The sequence below is a fragment of the Jaculus jaculus genome, chromosome 10 (genome assembly GCF_020740685.1).
Source record: "Jaculus jaculus isolate mJacJac1 chromosome 10, mJacJac1.mat.Y.cur, whole genome shotgun sequence".
Lineage (NCBI taxonomy): Eukaryota > Metazoa > Chordata > Mammalia > Rodentia > Dipodidae > Jaculus > Jaculus jaculus.
Window position 1 is genome coordinate 36,869,994 of NC_059111.1, and position 23,453 is coordinate 36,893,446.

Below are 23,453 nucleotides of genomic sequence, written 5' to 3' on the forward strand. Positions count from 1 at the left end.
TGTTAAGCCTAAGGGCCACTGTTGATTCCCCAGGACCCACATAAGCCAGATGCACAAACAGGTGCATGCATCTGGAGTTCATTTGCAGTGGCTGGAGGCCCTGGCATGCCCATTCTCTCTTTCTCTTTATCTGCATCTTCCTTCTCTCTCAAATAAATAAACAGATAAAAAGAAAGCATCAGAGATTATTTGCTTAATTTAAAATGTTCTTTGCTAAAATAAATTACTATTTTCAATAAAGTCTATTTCACCAAGTCATGCAATTTATATACAAACTTGTCATAACTTTTTAAAAAACAGGATATATCATATAAGAAACTGCAGTGTGAGTGCTTCAACCACTTCTTATAGAAAAAATAAAATTTATGATTTAATTTCCTTAGCTGACATTAGCTGGAAAGAAGCAGGGAGGGAAAATGTAGACAACCAAAGAGTCAGAGGTTTAGGGGAAAAAAAAACATGAAATAGAACAGATTGGTGAACAAAAGCCTTGAAAGTCATATTTTGTTGAAAATGTCTTTGGAATAGTTGGGGAGTGGCAGTAATTTTACATGACATATAACATAATATTTAAGAATGATAGGTCCCAGAAAAACACTGAGAAGTATACTGATGCACTACCTATTAAATTTAATATAAAGAACCAAACACAAGGATAATATATAGGGTTCTAAAAATATCTTTACAAAAGTATTCACAGAAATTAAGTGGAGGAAAAAAAGAGAATTCCAGAATTCCAATTTTACTCATGCACACTAGATATTCATTGCCTTTTACATGGATGTCCACAAGAATGAATACATTCTCTTGCATGAAAATTATATGTCCTATTTTCAGAAAAAGAAAAATGCCTATTAAGTAATATAGAAATCCACAACAGTACAGTGTACACTGAAACATTAGACCACATCTGTTCCCCTTTAATTTTTATATTTAATACTGTAATTTCACACATTGAAAAACAATTTTCAGTATTGAGATTTATTTGTTCTTAAAATATTTAAAAGAACTTTACAAATATGCCCCCGTTGAGAACAAAATAATGTGTTTGTAATTGAGAGATGAGTGGCAAATGTATTTGGCTAACACATAGCAGTCATCAACCCTCTGACTAGCAGTATTTGCCACCTACACAACTTATTTTCATAAAACCCTTTGTGCTTTGCTTCCTTCTTCTCTAAACATTGTCAAGCTGTGATGTTTAAAAAAACAAAGACAGAAAATGAGTTTAGTTTGTAAAGTGTTTGTTTCAGATATATTGTCTTGAATGCCATTATCAAGTCCACAAGACCTCAGAAGAAACTTGATTGTTTCCTTGTTCTCAAGAAAAGCCCTTGAAGAACCCTTCCTAGGCAGATGGGCCACTACAAACAGGAAACCCACATATACTTAAAACAATGGGATATGCTGCACATGTCATAAGGTTTAATGGGCCCAATTAATATGTAATAGTTTTCTCTTTTCTCCCTTTAACACCTGCTGTGATGAGTTTGAAATCTGAGTATACCTAGCTTTCAAATAGGACATGGAAGGTTGAAAAAGTACACATCTCTTCTCAGAGCATGACACGTTTTTATGTTTGGTGCTCCTCATCCTGTGGTCCATCAGGGGGACTTGGAGCAGGTAGTCAGCCATAGCATCTGAGAGGCTTTAACTATTGTCATGATTTTCAGAAATGCTGTTTAAGAGAGGCAAACTATATAGATGGTTTATTCTTTGCCACATGAGCCTTTTAGGACATTTTATTTAAACCACCACACACTGAACATGATGCTATCTTGTTTTTATAATATTTGTCACTAACTGATATCTTTATTTATTTGTGTGCACATTCCTCAACTGGAAGAGAAGTTTCAAGCTGGCAGAATTACTGCCCATTGCTGTCACTGACAAAGGTCAACATCTGGAACAGGGCATGGAACATTATATGTAAATGTTGTTGGGTGATATGCATGTTAGAATGCTTGGTGACTCCCTGGGGAAGCTTTAATTGAGGAAGTGTATGGTTACTTTTGCAAGCTGTTTGTGTATATGTTTGTATACATAATTTTTTTAACTTACATTTTCTGACTTCAGTCTTGTTGCCATCCAACATCGATTTGGATGTAGAGCCTTTAGAAAATTCTTATTGTCTCTTAAAGAGTTCTTTGATTTAAAAAATAGATTTATATTTGCTTCTTTAACATGTAAATCCTGAGTACTGTCCTTAGCATTCAGGTAATAGCAGCAAACTGTATATTCTTATGCTCACTGACTTACACTGTATTGGAAAACAAAAACTATAGTTAAGAAACATAAGCCGTGTAGATGGCATGCATAGTGTGATAGGTGTTAAATATAAAATTAAAAATGGGAAATAGGAATCCAGACTTTGTGGGTAAGGAAGTAAAATTTTAGCCAGCATGGCCATTGAAGAAAGCATTGGAGTAAAGAGATAAGTGAAGTAATGAAGATAGCAACAGTCTGCCAGTGTATCTTATAGGTGAAAATAGCTAGAGAACAGAGACCAACAGGTCTGAGAAGATGCATGAGGAGGAAGGGTCAAGAAATGAGGCCAAAGTAGTAGTTTGAGGGGCATTCTATAGAGTCTTACAGGAGAAACAGAAGCTTTTACATTTGTATAATGAAACAGCAATGGGAAGTTTCAACTGATGGACAGAGTCTGACTTTGCTCTAAGCATTTCCATAGATACTTTCTTAAGAATAGATGGTAGGAAACAAGGATGAAGATGTAATGGGGTGCTCCAGGTCCAGGAAAGTCCTTGAACCTCAAACCCTAGGTTCATTTTTAATTTTAATCAAAAATTGAATTTTTTATGAGAAAGCTAATTATTAAACTATTATATTTATTTATTTTTATTTTTAATTTTATTTTATTTGAGAGGGACAGACACAGAGAGAAGGACAGATAGAGGGAGAGAGAGAATGGGCGAGCCAGGGCTTCCAGCCTCTGTAAACGAACTCCAGACGCGTGCGCCCCTTGTGCATCTGGCTAACGTGGGACCTGGGGAACCGAGCCTCGAACCGGGGTCCTTAGGCTTCACAGGCAAGCGCTTAACCGCTAAGCCATCTCTCCAGCCCTAAACTATTATATTTATTGAGGGAAGTACACAGCCAAGGAAAGTCATCCATGTGGCTTGAGATCCCACATGGAGGAACTGCAAAAACTGTGCAAAGAAAAGAGAGAAAACAAAGTCAAAGATCTACTGCCATGTGGGTAGCTGTAGGGGACAAAGAACCCATGTGGAGAGTAAGGGCTAGGGGGCTCTACCCTCTGCTCAACCAGGCTGGGGAGTGGGTAGCCCAGGCCCAGGGGTGAGAAAAGCTAACCCACATCTGGAAGTTCTCAAGTGCTCAGAGAGCCTACCCTCCTCTTGCAAAGGTATTTCTAACATTATAGTGGTGGGTTGTCTTCCTGCTCAGGTGAACCAGAGACAGCTGCTTGGTTAGGACTAGGGGCTGTTTCAGGAATAGGTTAGCCCTGACACCAAGTTCCAGGGGCTGAACTTGACCAACCACAAGGTTTAAATCCTACAAAAGACCTCCCTTCCAAAGAGGGATCCTGGTTGTTTGTGAAAAAACAGGTCTGGGGAACTAGGCAAGAAGTCAGATCAACTTTGATTTCTATAAAGTGCAGAGTTTCCTGCCTTTTTACTTTTAGAGACCCAGTCACCCTAACTACAACTCCCTCTCAAATACATGGATATTACTTGGGGAGTTACAGTATTTGTACTTTATAAGGTTTTGTGAATAATTTTAAAAGGTAATATGTACCCCTAGCTCTTGAGAAGGGTCCACCACCCCATCAATGTTTAAGGTGATTGCAGGTTATTTAAGTTTGTGACAAACACAAAAACCAATAATCAGAAGAGGAGAGAGACTTAATATTCTTTAAATATTTATTTGTTTGAGAAACTTATTCAATATATTTTCAAAAATATTTTATTTATTGATTGATTTATTTAAGAGAAAGAAAGAGACAGAGAGGGAGAGCCAATGGGCACTCCAGGGCCTCCAGCCACTGCAAATGAACTCAAGACACCGGCATCTGGCTTTATGTGGGTGCTGGGTAATAATATGGGTCCTTTGGCTTTGCTCGCAAGTGCCTTAACCATGAAGCTATCTCTCCAGCCCACCAATATGATAATACTATAGTACTATGGGCTCAAAAACAATTCTAAAATAAACAAAAATACAAAAACAATGTGGTTTCAACTTAAAGCAATGTACATTATCTTTGTAAACTACATAGACATTCTCATTAAACATAGTCACATCTGTATACTTCACATAGTACATACACATAGATTGTCACCTTACAAATACTTATCAGCTGTATTTTCTTTCATTGAGCAGTATTGAAGCTTCTGCATACATGGAAGAAATGTTGAACAGAGGACATTAAGATCTGTCTTTATTTACCAGCATGGCCTTGATGTGGTCTATTTCAGGTAATAAATGAGGGGAGCATGGATGAAGGATAAAAATGGCTTTTAGCAATACAGTAACCTGAAGCATTTAAGGTAAAGAAGGATGTAGCAAATACAAATGAATAAAAATAAAACAATAAAATGATAAAAGTATATATATATATGAATCTTTCATTAAAAAATCTAAGCATATTTTCATAAATTCCTATTATCACATGGTCATATATTACATATAAATCCTATAGATGTTCCATTTAATATATATTCAATATAATACACATATTTTGAGACTAGATTTTGTATAAAAAGATTCTTTAACCAAAGAAGCTAATTGCATACTCACTTTTTAAAAGAAAATTAGAAATGCTTTATACACATTCTTAAAGTCAAGGATGCTGAAAGATGTTTCTTCTTGAAGGAAGGACACCTAATGGTGAGTAGTCACAATGGCATATTTAAACTAGGATGCCAGCATCTAACTTTGTCTATAAGGCTATTTTATCCAGGTGCAGTAAACATGTTCTGAAAACAAAGTTTGTATTATTCATGACGTTTAGAAAATGTAATTTAAAACAAGCTCTTTTAGCACAGAAATCCTGTCCACAATGGTAAAAGAAATAATGTGGATATGGGTAAAGCAGCAAATATGTTGTAAGCAATAATGCAGTGCTCATAAAACTCAATTACCATATTTTTCCTAAATGAAAAGCTAATTCATAATGATAAACGATTTTCTATTTATATCTCAGAGCTTTTCCTTTAATAGCCAAAAACAATATCTATAAACATACATTTCTTTTCAATTTATACAATTCAAGCTAATTTAGAGGCTTTTTCTTTTTTAATATTTTATTTTTATTTATTTAAGTGAGAGAAAAATAGAAGCAGAAATATATAGAGAGAATGGGCATCCCAGGGCCTCTAGCCACTGAAAATGAACTCCAGACACATGTGCCATCATACTTACACAGGCACTGGGGAATCAAACCTGGGTCCTTAGGCATTGTAAGCAAGCTCCTTGACCACTAATCCAGCTCATAAGCCCCAGGACTTTGTCTTTTAAATCACCTTTATAATTGTCAAAAATTACAATGTCAAGAACTTTCTACTGTCATTTGGATGTGAGCATAATGCTTGAAAGAATGGAAAAGAAGCGGTAAACTAAGAAAAAAAAATAGGACTGAGGTCATAATTTTTTGAGTTATTTTCGAACCAACTAAAATCTTCTCCATGTTTGGAGGAATGTCATCAGTGTAAGAGAAGTTCTTTCCCACATGCATGACTTTCTGATTCCATTTTTAAATTGAGAACTTTAATAAGTGAACAAACTGTAATTTGATCCCATCATTCTCCTTTATACCCTCTCCTCTGCCCCTTAGCCCCTGAGGACCCTTCTCTTTCAAGGTAGTCTTCCTCTGTTTTGTGTCATTCCTGTCGTTGCCCTTAGTCCTCCATGTCAAAATGCTGATGGACTCAGAGCAGTACAGATCATGTGAGTGTGTTGGTAACCATGAGTTTATGAGAATATATATTTTGTATCATTTGGATGGAATGTTCCATAAATGTCTGCTAGGTACATTTGATCTATAGTGTTGAGTATCCCCATTATTTCTATATTTATTTTCTGTGTAGATAGCCTGTGTATTGGCTATAGTGGGTTATTGAAGTCACCCATTATGATTGTATTTTTGGAATTTACAACTGACTTGACATCTCATAGATTTTGCTTTATAAAATTTGGTGCACCTGCATTGGTTTATATCTGTTTATTATTGTAATATCCTCTTGTTCAATTGTTCCCTTGATCAGTAAAAACACTGTTGTTTATCTCTTCTGAACAATTTTGGTTTAAAGTCTATTTTGTCATATATTAACATAATCACTCCTTACTTGTTTGCTTGGGATATGTTTTTCCATCCTTTCACCCTAACATTGTATCTGTCTTGAATATTAAAGTGGGTTTCATGAAAAAAGCAAAAGGATGAATCCAGTTAATCTGTGTCCTTTGATTGGGGGATTTAGTCCATTGATATTCAGAGTTATAGTTGAAAGGTATGAGTTAATCCCTATCATGTTGAAGATTTTGTGGAGTATCATGTTTTCTTAATCTTCATTTACTGTAACAGTTGTTGTTTGATTATTGTTTTTTTTCCCCCCTCATGTGGTCTCCTGTGTATGTTTATTCTTCTCTTCAGTACAAAGTACTTCATCCAGCATTCTTTGTAAAGTTGTCTTACTGCTCATATGTTCATGTAACAAGCTTTTGTCATGGAAAGTTTTTCTTTCTCCTTTTATTATAAGGGATAATTTTGCTAGGTATAGTAATTTGGGTGGGCAACCATAGTCCTTCCATATTTGAATTACTTTCACCAAAGTCCTTTTCATTTTTAGAGTTTCCAATGAAAAAATAAGCAGTAATTCTTATTGGCTTACTCTTAAGACAACCTGTTTCGTTCTTGGAGCTTTTAGTACTTTGTTTTTGCCTTATGATATATGGTTAATTTCTTTTCCACAACCATCTATTTGGCATCCAATATGCCTACTATACATAGATAGGCTTTCATTTCATAAGATTTGAAATTTTTTCTTCTATAATTTTATTGAACTCATTTTCCATGTCATTTACCTAAAGTTCTGTTTCTTCTTGTATGCCCATAATTCATACATTTTGTCTTCTTAAGGTGTCCCATGTTTCTCTAATGTTCTGCTCAAACGTTTGTTCATCTTATTGATTTTAGCCTCCCAACCTACTTCTTACATCTTGTCTTCAAGTTCTGATATTCTGTCTTCCACAAGATCTATTCCATTTGTCTGGCTTTTCTGAAAGTATTTTAATTGGGTTACATAATTTTGTATTTCAGTTTGGTGTTTCTTCAACATCTCTAGCTCTTTATGGAGCTCCATTCTCATTTCTTGGCTTGTCTTTTCCTTTATATTTAGTTGATTGTGCTCTCTTGTAGTTTATCCAGGCATTTTCACACATCTTTGTTAAATGGTGTGTGTATTTAGTTGAGTATTGGAATTCTTTGTCTGGGATTTCCTCTAAATAGCTCTCATTGTATGCTTCAACAATGGATCTACATATTCTTAGTAGGGATATTTTGCCTTGGTTTCTTGCATTACTTGTTTTGCATTGGAGTTCTGGAGATAAACCCTTTGTCTTTCTGACACTGTAGCATTAGTGGACCCACGGGAAGACATAGGGTGGACTGAGATTAGGACTATTCCAATATCAGACACACATCTGGAAATCCAATTCTCTGGGGCTGAGCCAGGACTGCTCTAGGTAGTCTACTAGAGTCAATGTTGAAGATAGATCCTTCTGGGCTGAGGCCTGTGCATTATATGCCTGGACCTCTTAGTTCCAATGTGTCCTACATGTGTTTGGGTTAGTTGGGGTATGATGAGATCCACTGAGGGTAGAGGCTTGTGCTGGGCCGGGCTGGTCCTCCTAGCTCTGTCCACCACTTACACATGTCTACACATGAAGAAGTGGGAGCCTGTTTGAGCTTACTAGGGTAGCAGGGCCTGTGCCAGGTAGGGTTGGTCCCTGTGTATCCAGATTGGGGGTAAGGAGAAGTCTACACACATCTGGGTAGGGCAAAAGGGAGCAAGTGGTGAACTAACTGGGCTTAAGGACCTATTCTGAGTGGCCCTGATCCTCCTGGCTCCTCAGGCAGCTTTCATGTGATCTGGTTCTGTTTTTCATGCTATGCTTATATATAGCATGTATACCAGATATAGCATACCAGATGTTAAGTCTTCAATCATTCTTCTCTCCAGCCATTGAGCTGTATCTCCTCCTCTGCCTCCAGCCTGTACTTTACTTTTCTCATTTCTATTCCACTCAATCTGAACAAAAAGTAAAGCCACTAGGCACTCACAGTCAATTAGCAAGAGATCAGAAGTTATGAGAGTCAAAGGAGTTGTGAGGTGGGATCAGTAAATTATATTTGAAGGCAGAGAGGAGAAACTATATAAAAATATAATGATTCAATCCTTACTTAACCTATACTGTTCTCCCAAGCAGATGAGCCTTTATTATATGCTTTTAAGAACCAAAGTGTAGCCGGGTGTGGTGGCACATGCCTTTAATCCCAGCACTCAGGAGGCAGAGGTAGGAGGATACTGTGAGTTCGAGGCCACCCTGACACTACATAGAGAATTCCAGGTCAGCCTGAGCTAAAGTGGGAACCTACCTCATAAAACTAAAACAACAACAACAAAAAAAGAACCAAAGGGTGAGTAGCAGAGAAATGCAAGGGAATTCAGCACAGCATCAGGGCGAAGCTTCTGTGGACTTTCCCTGATTTAACAGTGGTTGTAAGTTTCATATTTATTTTCAACATACCTGATATTCTGTGACTGTAAAAGATATTCCAGGTGGATCATGAAGCTCAATTAATATTTCCTTTTCTGGGTAAGTTTTAGGCTACAGCTATATCTATAGTATCTTTAAAGATCAGATTTCAAATTAAAATGGAGCAGGCCAACTGGCTTCTCACAGGTTGTATATGTCTGTTGCCTAAATTTCCTCTGGCAAATATAATGATTTTGGAAAGATTGCCTTATAATCCCTTCAGCTACTATACAGAAACATGCTCCTCAAGCCTTGACCACTCCTTGATGTATTGTAGTCACTCTGATTTCTGTATTAGTTTATCTGTACTGTATAGATTAGATAGGTAGATTATAGATTAGATACAGATACATAGATAGAGTGACAGAGATATATTCAGATAGAAACCTTTCAGTAAATATGGATGAACCAAGAAAGGGAAATTGAAGCCAGGGTGCTTTCCTGCTTGTTCAACTAAAGTGTGCTCACATAGGCATTTGATGGATTTACATTTTCATATCTCATATTCTCCACTTCAGTTTTCAAAGGCTGCTTGGGGTTTCTACTACAGTTCCTTTTTTCTAATTTCTCTCTTTTTTTTTTTTTTCTACCCAGAAAGTGACAAACTCTTACTTCTGTTAAAACTAAGGGGCAATTATTAAAGATATAATTTGAGAACAAAATGTAAATCTAAGACTTAGAGAGAAATCAACAATTTCCTTTGGTCTATCAAAGATTTCTTCTTGTGACTTTTATTTTTATTTATTTATGAGAGAGAGGGAAAGAGTCAGATAGAGAGAAAGAGAGAATGGGCATGCCAGGACCTCCAGCTGCTGCAAATGAAATCCAGACACATGTGCCCCCTTGTGCATCTGGCTTACCTGGGCCCTAGGGAATTGAACCACAATCCTTAGGCTTTGCAGGCAAATACCTTAACCACTGAGCCATTTCTCTATCCCTTCATGTGACATTTTAATCAAAATATACAAATGTGCACTCGTGTGCGGATCTGGGAGCAATGTGTAGCCCATCCTAAATTTCTTTCATCTTAATGCCCTACATGTGTTATTTAATCCCTACAAAGGTCAGGTTTGCCACTCACATTGAAGGAGACACTTACTTTTTGTCTTTTCTATGCCCCTTTGATATCCTCATATCTAAGCTATTATTTGCCACATTAGATATTGGTTTCTTCTCAACTTTCTGACTCAAATGCCACACTACTTTCCTTTATATCATGACAGTGCTCACTCTAAATATCAAATCTTGACAAATTGAAGCAAAACAGAACAAAACTATAGCTAAAAATTGGGAGACTTCTGATAAGAATGCAAATTTTCAACCATTATGTCAGAATAAATTTATTTCCATAATGTAAAACTTAATACCATATTAACAGTCAGTCCTATATTTAAAAATAATTTCTTACCTTTGCAGAAGACATGAATGTTATCATTCAATATCTCTTTTAGAATGAAAAATAATTGTACTGAAAAGTAAAAACAAAAAAATCAATGTTGTTAAAAGATTTTAACTGCATTGGCAATTAAGAAAGAATTTTAAATATTAGCAAAATGAAACATAAAGTGATATAGGTTGCTTTGAGTTAAAGTCTTCTCCATCAAGTTTTTCCCCATGTGTTGTTTATCTCTGACCTCTGGATTAGCATTTGTCATTTTAACTTTTTACAAGTAGCTTATTAAAAATGTTTGCATTCATTTCCAATTTTGTTATGTAATGCAGCAAACACAGACAAAAAATTCTCAACTGAAAAGAAAAATTTAGAATTATTCAAAACATACAATAGTTCTTCTTAACTAGTACAGTTCATATAATGACATGAATATAGCATATACATATGACATATACATGAATGGTATATAAAACAAATATTTATTCTTAACACTATGTTCGCTATCTTATTCACTGTTTCCATTAACAAACAACTAATATGGCTAATATAAACAGATAACCATATGAAGTAACAAGATTCTAGACTTTTCTTTTGTCATATTAAATATCCATATAGTATTCCTTCCCAAATCTTCCTACATTAGTATTATTTATGTGAGAACAATAGCCTTCAAAAACAATAATTAAAAAAATAAAAAATAAAAAAACAATAATTTAGTCATATTGTTAGCCTTTCAAAAGTGCATTTAGATTAATGGATTTCTTTAGATTTTATGTTTTCAACATTTTAGATATATTTACTATTTGCATTTGATATTTCTGAGATAAATATACTGAAACTGAGGAAGTTTCTTCTTTTCATATAGATGGGGATTTTCCCAAAGCCTATGTACATTGGAATTTACAGGTCCTTGTATACCACCAAGTTAACTCCCCAGTCATGTTTTACTTATTAATGCCTTTCTTTGTTTATTGTTGATACTAATTTTAGTATACTTTTCTATTTTTTTCCTCTGGGACCCATGAGATTTATGTGACGTGTAGTAATATGTAGTGAAAAGCCCCTAACTTCAAGCGATAGCTTGTGTATGCCCTAAGAAAGGTATCACTAAGTACAAAACAGCTGCCAAGGTGAGCACTGTAATCCCAGAGGTTTGAAAGCGGAAGCAGGAGAACGCCCATTTGTCACCACACTGAGCTATGCTGAAAGTCCAAAGCCAGCCTGGATGTGCTGTAAGATCTTTCTAGAAACAAACAAATGAACACAATAGCTACAACTCTAAAACTAGTGGATTACTGCATATTGCTCATTAATTTACAGAAATAAAACATTAGCAGTAACTTTTAGTTTTGCATGGAGACTTATGTGTAGTATTTATGATATTAATAACCACCAGTTTGAAATTTATTGCAATAGATTTTTTTTTCTGAAGTGCTCATAAAGTACTCTGGCACTTGATCCACTTTTATAATCATTCAGGAGCATTGATAATCACTTGTACCATCATCTCTAACCTTAGGATTTCATTAATTCTTTTTATTTGTTTTCTTTCTTTCTTTCTTTTGCTTTTTTTTTCTTAGATACAAAGATGGGGGGAAGAGTAGAGAATTGGGGGAACCATGGCTGCAGCCACCTCAATTGAACTCCAGATACTTATGTCACCTAGTAGGTATGTATGACTTTGAGCTTGCCTCACCTTTGTGCATCTGGCTTATGTGAGATCTGGAGCGACATTGAACCTGGTTCCTTAGGCTTCACAGGCAAGTGCCTTAACCACTAAACCATTTCTGCAGCCCTGTTTTTCATTTTTGAATATATTAGTAATTTATAAATCAAGTTTTCATATGTCATTTGTTTTACTTGGAGTGTCTTTAAAAGAAATATAGCCATTTTTTTTTTTTTTTTTACTTTTGGTTGGGAATTAGCCAGGAGTTAGGGTGCCAGATGTTTAGAGTAACAAAAAGATCTACTGAGTCAGTTCCCTCAAGGTTCTCATGAGCTTTGAAAATTTGAAATCCACAGACAAAAGAGGGTAGAGTTTAGAAAGATGTCTGTAGAGCTTAGGTGAAGGAATGAAGTTAGCATTTCTGTTGTAAGGCAGAAGAGGGTTCCCAGCAATGATAAATCTCACCTGGTATTTCATATGAGGGTCTTTTATAGGAACTTGGTGGACAGGGACTAAACTAGTCAGTCCAGCTCCTATACCAGGGGTCCAGGTGCTGCTTCTTATAAGGAGAACGCTGTAGGGAAGGGGTAAAAAAAGGAAAAAGCAGACTCTTCAGGCCTCTAGTCAGATGGAGACTGTGAGGACTCCTGTAGAGAACAAGATAATGGAAAACCAGATTGACTCCTTGTAGGTTCAATGGCACTTCCTGCTTTTAATTCATTTTGGGGAGCCCTAATAACCCCGAACTTTCTTAGTATTCTAGATGTATTCATGTTCTTACCAGTTGAATTATTATTTTGGGAAGCTTAACATGTGCCAAGTAATTCACTGTCATAGATCATACATTCTAGATGTTCTAGGGGATTATATCAGATTCACAAATTTAGGAAGCACCTTTAACATTTAGACTAATTTTACTGAGAAAATCAAAATTAGATAATTTTAACTTCATTACTTTGTATTATTGTCTATTTGTTTTTCTATGAATGTTATAAGTTAAAAAAAGAGATCATTGTCAACTTTTAATATTTTATGGCCTGCCTAAAGGAATTTTAAAACTATGAGTAGCTCACCCATCCATTTGCAAGACATCTGACACTTAATCTAGATTCTCACTACTATATGATGCATCACATTAAACACAGTGTTGAAGATTCCTTATATTGTATATGAATGTATATTGAAAATGTGCCTATAGATTCCAATATGTACCTGAGTCTCAAAACTTGAAAATAGAACGCTATCTTCTTACAGTTTTATTTCCCATACTTTCAGTTACTTGTGCTGAATCTCAGTCGAAACATGTTAAATGGAAATTTTCAGAAATAAAGAATTCTTTATAGTCATCCTGAGAACCATACTAATTATTGCAATGTTACTCTGTCTTTGTTCAAGTTACAGTTATTCTATACAATGACACTAAAGTACTAAAGTAATATTGATAGAAATTCACATATGCCAAAGAGAATCTATAATGCATTCTTGGAAAAGAAAGGAGGAGAGTTCTTGATTTCATAAGGCCGAAAAATATTATATGTAGAGGTCACTAAGATCTATAGTAACAATGAAATTCACGTTTGTGAAATCATGAAAAAGAAGGATGAAATTGGCATTGGTTTTGCTGTTGAACCTCACACTATAAAATTTATAGCCACTATGGAGTATTTAGTTAATATAGAAAATATATCAAATTTGTAGATATAAAACTTGAACAGAAAATGTATTTTGATTGATAGCAATGTGCTAAATGAGATAAAATCTAAGTCAAAAAGGCATCAATTCTTTTGTTGTGAATGTAGATAGAAAAAACTGTATTATTAAGTATTTTGTTATTTTTTATTTATTAGATAGGGAGAAGGAGGGAGAAGAAGATACAGAGAGAGAAGAAGAAATAATATGGGTACTCCTTGGCTTCAAGCCACTACAAACAAACTCCGGATGCATGCACTACCTTGTGCATATGGGGATTTGAACCTGGGTCCTTTGGCATTGCAGGCAAGCACCTTAACGGCTAAGCCATCTCTCCAGTCCAACACCAGTATTTTTATGCTGAGGATAATTTTGGCTATTGGGGGTCTTTTGCAATTCCATAATTTTAAGAAGTTTTTTTTTTCCCGCTTTTGTGATGAATAATAATGGAATTTTGATTTGGGTTGCATTGAGCTTGTATAATAATTTTGGTGGGATAGCCATTTTCATGATATTAATTCTTCCAATTCATGAGTATGTTAAGACTGTTTCATCTTCTCAGTACTTCTTTAATTTTTTTCAGTGTTTCAAAGTTTTCCTTGTAGAGGTCTTTCATTTCCTTGGCTAGAGATAATCTAAGATATTTAATTTGAATTTGTTATGACAATTGTGAGTAGGATTTGTTCCCTGATTGCTTTCTCAGTGTGCTTATCATTGATAGGTAAGGGGGCTACTGATTTTTGTATGTTCATTTATATTCTTTCCTGAAAGTGCTTTGCAATTCTAGTTTTCTGGTGAAGTCTTTGGAGTCTCTTGAATCATCTCATATGCAAATAAGGATAGTTTGACTTGTCCCTTTAAAATTTTACCCTTTTTATTTATGTCTCTTCTTTATTTCTCTGGCTAAGACTTCAAGAATTATATTAAGTGGCAGTCAAGAGAATAGATACACTGGTCTTGTTATAGATCCTTGTTGGCATGCATTTAGTTTTTCTCCACTTAGTATGATGTTGTCAATTGGTTTGTTATGATCTCCTCTAATTGCTTTCTTTTGTGCCCCCTTTCCCACTCCCAGTATATTATGGAAATTTTTTTGACTATGCTTCTTAGGGATATAGGTGTAGTTTTCTTTTTGTTGTTTCCCTATGTAGTTTTTCTCTAGTGCAATGACTTTGTAGAAAGAGTTGGGCTGTGTGTCCTCTTTTTCTGCCTTATAGAATAGTTTCAGAAGTAGTGATTTCAGTTCTTTTAGGTCTGGTTGAATACTACCACCAGTGTAGTAAACAACATACTATTGAACAATGAATATCCAAAAGTTTATATATGAAACTGAATGGAAATTAAATCACAACTTAGAAAACCTGTGAGATACAATGAAATCAGTCCTACCAAAAAGCTACTGTATAGCTAAGGAGACCAGTAACCAAAGAAGGGCAAAAAAAAAAAAAAAAAAAAATCAAAATAGAGTGAATAGTTGGAACAAAGCAGGGTTTTAGTGAAATGAGGGGGATGCAGGGAGACCAAAGAAGGTAATGGAAGAGGGTTATGATTGCATTATAGTTATGTTCATATATGAAAATTCTCAATGGACAGCAAAAGAGCATATATAGGGTCAATACCATATATTATTTCAGGTACCTATTGGGGATTTTGGAATGTGCCTCCCTAGATAAGTGACACTATTGCTTAACCAGAAAAATATTTTAATTTATTTTTATTGGGTATGGACATACTTATGAACAACACATGTTGGTACTATGCTTTCCCTCATCCCTGCTCCTTTTCCAAAGGGGCCCTCCTCATTGGGGATGCAGGTCATCCCCATGGGTATTGTTGATCATGCATTGCGGGGGCTACAGTCAGTTACAGAGGAGAGGCAATGTCTCTGTGCATAATGTCCCAATTTGTGGTTCTAGCAATCTTTCCACCCCTTGTTCTGCAAATGCCCTGAGCCATGTTGCATGTAGTTTAAGTCTTCTGCAGTGATGGGCTCTTAGGAGCCTCTGAATCTCTGTTTTGGTAGGTATGGAGTGTCCTCAGTGTCTATCTCCTTTGCTCTTGTGCTGATATCAGGTTCACCAAGAAAGTAGCACCCTTGGTCATCTCCCCAGTTCCTTTATGGTTTTAGCTGGGGCCATGCTGCAGTACAATGGGTCATTTATCTCCTCAGGTCCCACTCCCATCCAAAAAAGAGAAGCAGGTTCTCCAATGGAGAATGAAGTCAGAACAGGTTTTGTTCTCCAATGGAGAATGAAGTCAGAACAGGTTAAAAAGGATAAGAATTATTAATTTAGAGAGAATTAAATGGTATAGTCTCTCTTATAGCACAAGATTAGTTGGAGCTTGGTATTAGAAAGCAAAATCATGTGGATATTGTTATGACTTATTTCCCAGTTCCAGAAAATTTGAAAAGTTGTTTGTACTTGACTCCAACAAGATGTACACACATCTTTGATGTTACTAAGAATATTTCTTGTTATTTTTTAATATTGTTAATTGAATATAAATATTAATATCAATGTAATTTTAAATTCCCTTTTCTTGATTACTAAAAATGTTGATTAGTTCTTCCCTCAATTCTAGGTGATCTGTTTCCTCTTCTATGAAATATTTTTCATATATTTTGTTTTTTCTTCTGTGGAGTTGTTTGATGTTTTGTTCACAGGATGGAGTTCTTTAAACATTCTTGATACTAATATGCTGTTGATTTTACATAGTAAGAATACTTTTTGTAGTTTATATGATCCTCACTTATGCAAAATATCTCCTGCTAAGTAAATTTTCTGTCTATTTTTGTTGTATCATTTATCAATATTTTAATTTAGAGTGCATTTTGTTTTGTATTTTGTTCATGAAAATATTTTCTATCATAAAATAATCTAAGAGATATATTTACTTTTATTTTAAATCTGGCATTGATATTTAATCCTATAATAATCTAGATGCTGTTTAAAGAAGTCTAAATTAATCCATATTTATATACAAACATTTTTATATTATATTGCTATTTCCCAAATAGATTACTGCTTCTAGAAGCTAGTGAGATAACTCACTCATTAAAGTGATTTCACCAAAAGCCTGAGAATCTGAGTTCATGAACAAAACCCATGTAAAAATACCAGTCATGGTAGTGTGCACTTGTAATAATGGCACTGGGAAGGTAGTGATACATAAATATCTATACATGTAGCTTTTCCAGTCATCTATTTGTAATTATTTTTTTCATGTTTAGCCTAGAAATTCCATTATAATATGGAACATATGTTGTAATTTTATAGACTCACTACATAATTTATTTCCAAAACAATTCCTCCACTGGCAAAAGAAACCAATTTATTAGATTAAAATGTTAATTTCTAATATTAATTTTACAATAATGATTTTAATTGAGGCTGCATTTTATCAAATATTTCCCCAACTGAAATGATTATATGATTTTCTTTTTTATTTTTAACATGTTAAATTACATTTATGGCTTTCCTTATATATTAACATATCCTAACATGATTATAGTCTATCTTTTTCATACACATTGAGTGGTCTTTGCTAGTATTCTTCTTTTGTTTTGCTCTAGAGTATTACTGAAAGGATATATGTTTGTTTGTTTCTTTCTTTCAAAATGACTGATTTTAGTAGATGAATTGGATATAGAGACTTGGGACTGGAGAATTTTTGCTTTTCTGTTATGTAGGTAATTTGGTAGAAAATTGAGATGAACTGTTGATTGAACCAGCATAATGCACAGGGGTGGAGACAATAAACAATGGATGAAAGCATGGAAAGAATACTGCCAGCAAAGCTGTGTGAGTTGAAGAATAGGCACAGGCCTTGAGGACACTCCATGAGGAGGGAGTGAGAGAACTTCAACAAGTTGTCCATTCTCTCAGCTTTTGGAATACTTGTCACTGAGCTATTCCTTTGCTATCTTATCTGGAGTGCTAGTGGAACCTACATAGTTTGGTGCAGGTAGCTAAACACAGAGAAACAAGTGGATGGCCTATTAGTCCCAGCATAGCAAGAGAGGTATAAAACAAGAGTTGAATATGCTTCCAGTCTCCTGGTCCTGGAACTCATAACTCTAGAGAAGAGGAATCTTTGTGAATTGATTTAGAGGGGCATGGGGAAATTGTTCAGTGGTTAAAAGCATTTGCCAGGGCTGGAGAGATGGCTTAGCAGTTAAGCGCTTGCCTGTGAAGCCTAAGGACCCCAGTTTGAGGCTGGGTTCCCCAGGACCCACGTTAGCCAGATGCACAAGGAGGCGCACGCGTCTGGAGTTCGTTCGTGCGGTGGCTGGAGGCCCCGGAGCGGCCATTCTCTCTTTGTCTCTGCCTTTCTCTCTGTGTTTGTCTCTCTCAAATAGATAAATAAAAAAAAAATTTTTTTAAAAAAGTATTTGCCAGCCCAGGTTCAATTCCCAGTCATCCATGTAAACCCAGATGCAAAATATGGCACAAGCACCTGCCCTTCCTTTCCAAAAGCAAGAGAGACCCTGGTGTGTGTGACCCTTCTTTTCTTTTCTCTTCTGTTCTCCTCTTCTGTTATCGTCTCTCCCCTGTGCTCTCCTTTTCTCTCCTCTCTCTCTTACGCACACAAACACTAATTGATTGATTAATTAATTAATTAACTTTTAAAAAAGAAACTATGAGAAAACCAGAATTTCTAAGTGGGCATATTGATGACTATTTTCTCTGTGAAAGAATGTAAAGATTGGGACACATGACTGTTCCTAAAAACATACAAACCCCAAGGGGGGAGTGGGGGAGAAAAGCAAGATGCAATGAAAGGAACAAAACAAAACTAATAATGACACTAAATAACTAGAGATTCAAAATAAACATCTTGAAGAAACTGAGTTACAAATAGATACACATATACAACTAAATAAAATAAGTAAAATAATAGATAAATAATATTAGATCATCAAAAACGATATAGGGGGCTGGAGAGATGGTTTAGCAGTTAAGCGCTTGCCTGTGAAGCCTAAGGACCCTGGTTCAAGGCTCGATTCCCCAGGACCCATGTTAGCCAGATGCACAAGGGGGTGCACGCGTCTGGAGTTCGTTTGCAGCGGCTGGAAGCCCTGGCGCGCCCATTCTCTCTCTCGCTCTCTATCTGCCTCTTTCTGTCACTCTCAAATAAATAAATAAAAATCTTAAAAAAAAAAAAAAAAAAGATATAGGGAGGTGAGGGCGACATGAGGGCTCGGCCTCACTTTCAGCTTCCACAGCGGCTGCGACACCCTCCCCGGCAACTCCAGCGGACCGATCCCCCTGGAATAGCTGGACAAAGAGCAGATTAGAAAAGCAGTGGAAGTTCTCCGGGCACAGTCCAGATCCAGAAAAAAAGATAATGGATTGCTTTTGAATGAGAAGGAGAATTTGTTCTTAATGGCAATATTATGAAAAATTCCAGAAAAAGAACTGCAGATCAATTGCCTTTGCCTCATAGTATTCCAAATGATTTGGCGGAAATCTGCTTATTCACTAAGGATGAGCTGAATCATCTGAACAGACTGAGCGATTCTATAAGAAAATTTTGAATAAGCATGGAGTTAAATCCATTTCTCAGATTATCCTTTTCCACACTTTAAAAACAGAATACAAAGCCTATGAAGCCAAGCTCAACCTCCTGAATAGCTTTGACTTCTTCCTTACTGATGAAAGAATTAGGCGGCTTTTACCCACGCACATAGGGAGACATTTCTATCAGAGGAAGAAATTTACAGTGTCTATAAACCTTCAGGCCAAGAATTTGTCCCAAGAGATCAGCAACTGTGTCAGTGGAAGGGTCTTAAACATCTCCAAAAGTGGATCTTGCAGCACTGTACGAATTGGTCACACTGGAACGCTGACACAGCATGTCATTGAAAACATTATGGCTGTCTTGGAAAAGCTTTCAGAAAAACTGCCACAGAAGTGGCAGAGTGTGAAACTCCTCTTTGTGAAAACTGAGAAGTCAGTTTCCCTTCCCATCTTTTCTTCCTTTGTCACCTGTGGGGATGGAAACCACATTGTGTTCTTAAGTAGTGTGAAGAAGAAGATGGGAAAGATAAAAACAAAAGAGAAATACCAGGGAAAACAAAAGTTGAAGAAACAAAAACAAAATGTTGAGACAAAGGGCCAAGAAGGCAGCGTCAGTCCTACCTGGAGTTAAAAGTCATGAGGTCAGCGGTGCTGCAGTGAAGGGCCCTGACTCTGCGAAGAAGAAGAAATCAACTGGAAAAGTGCGTGCCCAGCCCAAAGTCACAGGCGATTCTGACGATGAGATTCCACAGCTGGTACCAATAGGAACAGCTCCAGCTACAGAAAACGTCAAGATACAAGAGCATGTCACAGAAGAGTCTCCAAAAAAGGGTCCTAGTCCCAGCACACCTCTCAGCAAGCAGAGAAAGGCCCTTCCAACTGAAGAGACACCAGAAGCTTCCGGGCCTGCGGACACAGGGAACAGCCCAGGGAAGAAGCCAAAAATGGAATAAGAGAAAGAAAGAAACTTCACTGGCAAAAAAAGACCCAAGACAGACTCCAAAAAAGCCAGAGGCCAAATTCTTCACTACTCCCAAGAAATATGTAAAGAAAGTTCCCAAAACCCCCAAACAAACAGTGAAAAAAACAATATACAAATTCAATGCAATACAAGCATCATTCTTAACAGAGATAGAAATAATGATATGAAGTTCATATGAAATGGTAGCAGGCCTCATATACCCAAAAATATCCTAAGCAAAAGAAACAACTCTGAAGGTATCACTGTACCTGTTCTAAAGCTATATGACAAGTCCATATTAATAAAAGCATAGTACTGGCATAAAAACAGACATGTGGGCCAATGGGACAGAATTGAAGACCTCGCCCTTAGGTCAAATAACAGTAGCTACTTGACCTTTGACAAAGGTGCCAACAAGGTACAAAAGAGAAAAGACAGAAACTTTAACAAATGTTGCTGGACAAATTGGATAACCACATGTAGAAAAATAAAACTAGACCCACTCATCTCACCATACATAAAAATCTACTCCAAATGAATTAAAAACTTCAATATAAGACCTGATAATGTTCAAGTACTGGAAGAAAAATAAGAGGAACTCTCTATGATATAGGAGTGGGGGAAAGACTTCCCAAGCAATAGTTCTGTATTCCAAGGAATTAAACAATCACTCAACCAGTGGGGTCTAACAATGCTAAACGTGTTTTCACTGACACACATACCATATTCAGAGCCAGTAGATTACCCACAAAATGGAAGGCCTAATATCAAGAGTCTGGAAAGAACTCAAAAAGTTAACAATAAAAATACAAACAACCCAATCAAAAAAATGGGGCAGAGAACTAAATAGGAAGTTCTCAGAGGAAGAATTACAAATAGCTAACATACACTTAAGAAAATGTCCTTAACCATTAAGGAAATGAAAATTAAAACAAATATGAGATTCCACCTTACTCCAATCAGGATGATAATCATTAAAAAATATCAAATAGCCATAAATGTTGGTAAACATCTGGGGAAATAGGAACCCTCACTCACTGTTGGTGGGAAAGCAAACATACAACCACTATAGAAATCAGTATGTAGACTCCTGAAAAAGATCAATATAGAATTACCAAGAGACCTAGTTATTCCCTTACTTGGAACTTGCTCCAAATGCCCCATGCTTGACTACAGAGATATTTGCTCAACCATGTTTAAGTTTATAGGTGCTCAATTCATAATGGCTAAAACTGGAATCAACCCAGATGCCCATCACTGAATGGATGGATAATGAAGTTGTGGTACATTTATACAATGTAATTCTACTCATCAGTAACAAAAAAATTATACAATGAAATTTGTAGGAAAATGGATGGATTTAGAACAGATCATACTCAGTAAACACACACAATCACAGAAAGATGAACACTGCATGTTCTCACTCATCAGTAGTTGTTAACCTGGATCAGCTTGAATTACTGGTGTACCTGACAGGCAACTCAAGGCACAAACAATAGGAATGGAATGTTTTGGGGGCAGGTAAGGGGAGGTTGGGAGAAAATAAACACAAAACTAAACCCAAAATGAACAGGTACCAGAGAAATCTTTCTTTTTGAAGGTCAACTAAAAGATTTAACCCTCAAAAGGAATATGGTGGATTGTTTGGAAAGAAGGGCCCTATAGAGGGTGGGATGAAGCCTAACCTTAAAACATTTGGCTCTGGCCTGTAATTTCCAGCACCAGATTGCTATCACATTGACTTTTTGATTGCAGAGACCTATGAGTCTCCCACAAAAAGACAAACTTCTGTCAAAGCACATGATTGCCCACTTGAGGTAAAAGCGAAGACCCTATTGCTGAAGAAACCATATGCTGCCACACAGAACACTGAGATATCTGGCTGGAATCTTAAGGACAGCCAGTCCCCTGTTAGCCCATCTAGTGCTAGAAAGGACTACATGGGTTACTGGTCAAAAAAAAAAAGTGGTCAACAATGGTGTGAGCAAGCACTGGTTTAAGCTTCTCAGTGGCAATCAGCCTGACAAGATGTACACTCCAGTGCAATGACTTGGAGCCTTGATGGGTAACCAATGGCTTTCTGATTGGCTAAGAGATCTGCTCAGTGGAAAGGAACCCATAGCTGGAACTGGGAACCAGGTCAGAATCCTATGGAGACCAAAATTATGGCCTCCAATGACAAGGTTCCACTAGTATTTGGGTAAGTTGGGGAGATAAGAAAGAGTGCTACTTCCATGATGAGCCTGACAATCAATGCCAGGGTGAAGGAGACAGATGTTAAAGGTACTCAACACATACTAGTGCAGAGATCCAGAAGCTCTGAAGAGCTCATCAGTGAAGGAGACTTAAAACACACCACCATGGCTCAGAGAATTTTGAGGAACAGGTGGTGGGAAAGATTATAAGAGCCACAGGTTGGGACATAATAACCAGAACCATTACCCCACTCCCCACCCAATGACTGTCTATTGCTCTCACAACACATAACACAAAACCCCATGGGGAATAACAGCAATCCCTCTGAGGAGGGTCTTCAGCAGAATGGAGGCAGGGCAGGGAGGAGGGAAAAGATGGTACCAACACATAATGCATCAATACAAAGTATGTTCTTAATTTTAAAAAAATAATAAAAATTTAAAAATCCAGAGAACAAAGAGAACAAAAATGATTTGCTTTCTTATTTTATGTAAAGTATAAAACCATCTTAGTTTGATATTTTCTTTAAGTATTAATTTGTAAACAATGGCTGAATGGCATTGACAGGATATAGAAACATTAATACTTTGATTGCATCATGGGAAAATTGTCACAAGTGCATTTTATATGAATTAATTCACTTTTTCTCTTTTTAAATTATTGTGAGTCAGTCCCCAGACAGTCAGCGTGTCTAGTGCCAGAAGGCGCTACATAGGCGACTGGGGGAAGTGACCAAGATCTGTCCAAGCAACACATTGTTTAACCTAAGTAGCAACAATTAACCGGATGTGATACCCACACAAGTGCAATAGTGGTACACAGCCATGGTGAGGAATCAATTGCTCTTGATTTGGCTAACTGATCCACTCAGTGGTACTAGACCCTTAGCTGGAGCTGGGAAACAAGTCAGAACCATACCCAAACATAAGCCCACTCTACAATATCAAGCTACCATCAATCACGGGGTATAAGAGGGCCTACACCTATCAAACTGTCTATCAAAAAAGTAAGTGTTATCTCAATTTTCCGGGTGCTAACTTACTCTCCGTTGGAGAATCTGCTTCTCTTTTCCAGATAGATGCAGATCCTAAGAAGAGAGCTGCCCCAACATACCTCAGAAGGGGCCCAACTGAAACTAAGGACAACTGGCGAAATAAGCAAGGGTGATGTTTTCCTGTGAACTGGATACCAGCACAAAGGGGAAGGAGATCAATGCAGAGAAAAATCAACTCCTAC

The 23,453-nt window shown here is 36.5% G+C and overlaps 1 pseudogene; it reads left to right on the forward strand.

Moving 5' to 3' along the window:
* The window catches only part of LOC123463948, a 66,775-nt pseudogene extending 46,762 nt beyond the window's left edge, over window positions 1-20,013 (forward strand).
* Window positions 20,014-23,453: the final 3,440 nt, after the last annotated feature.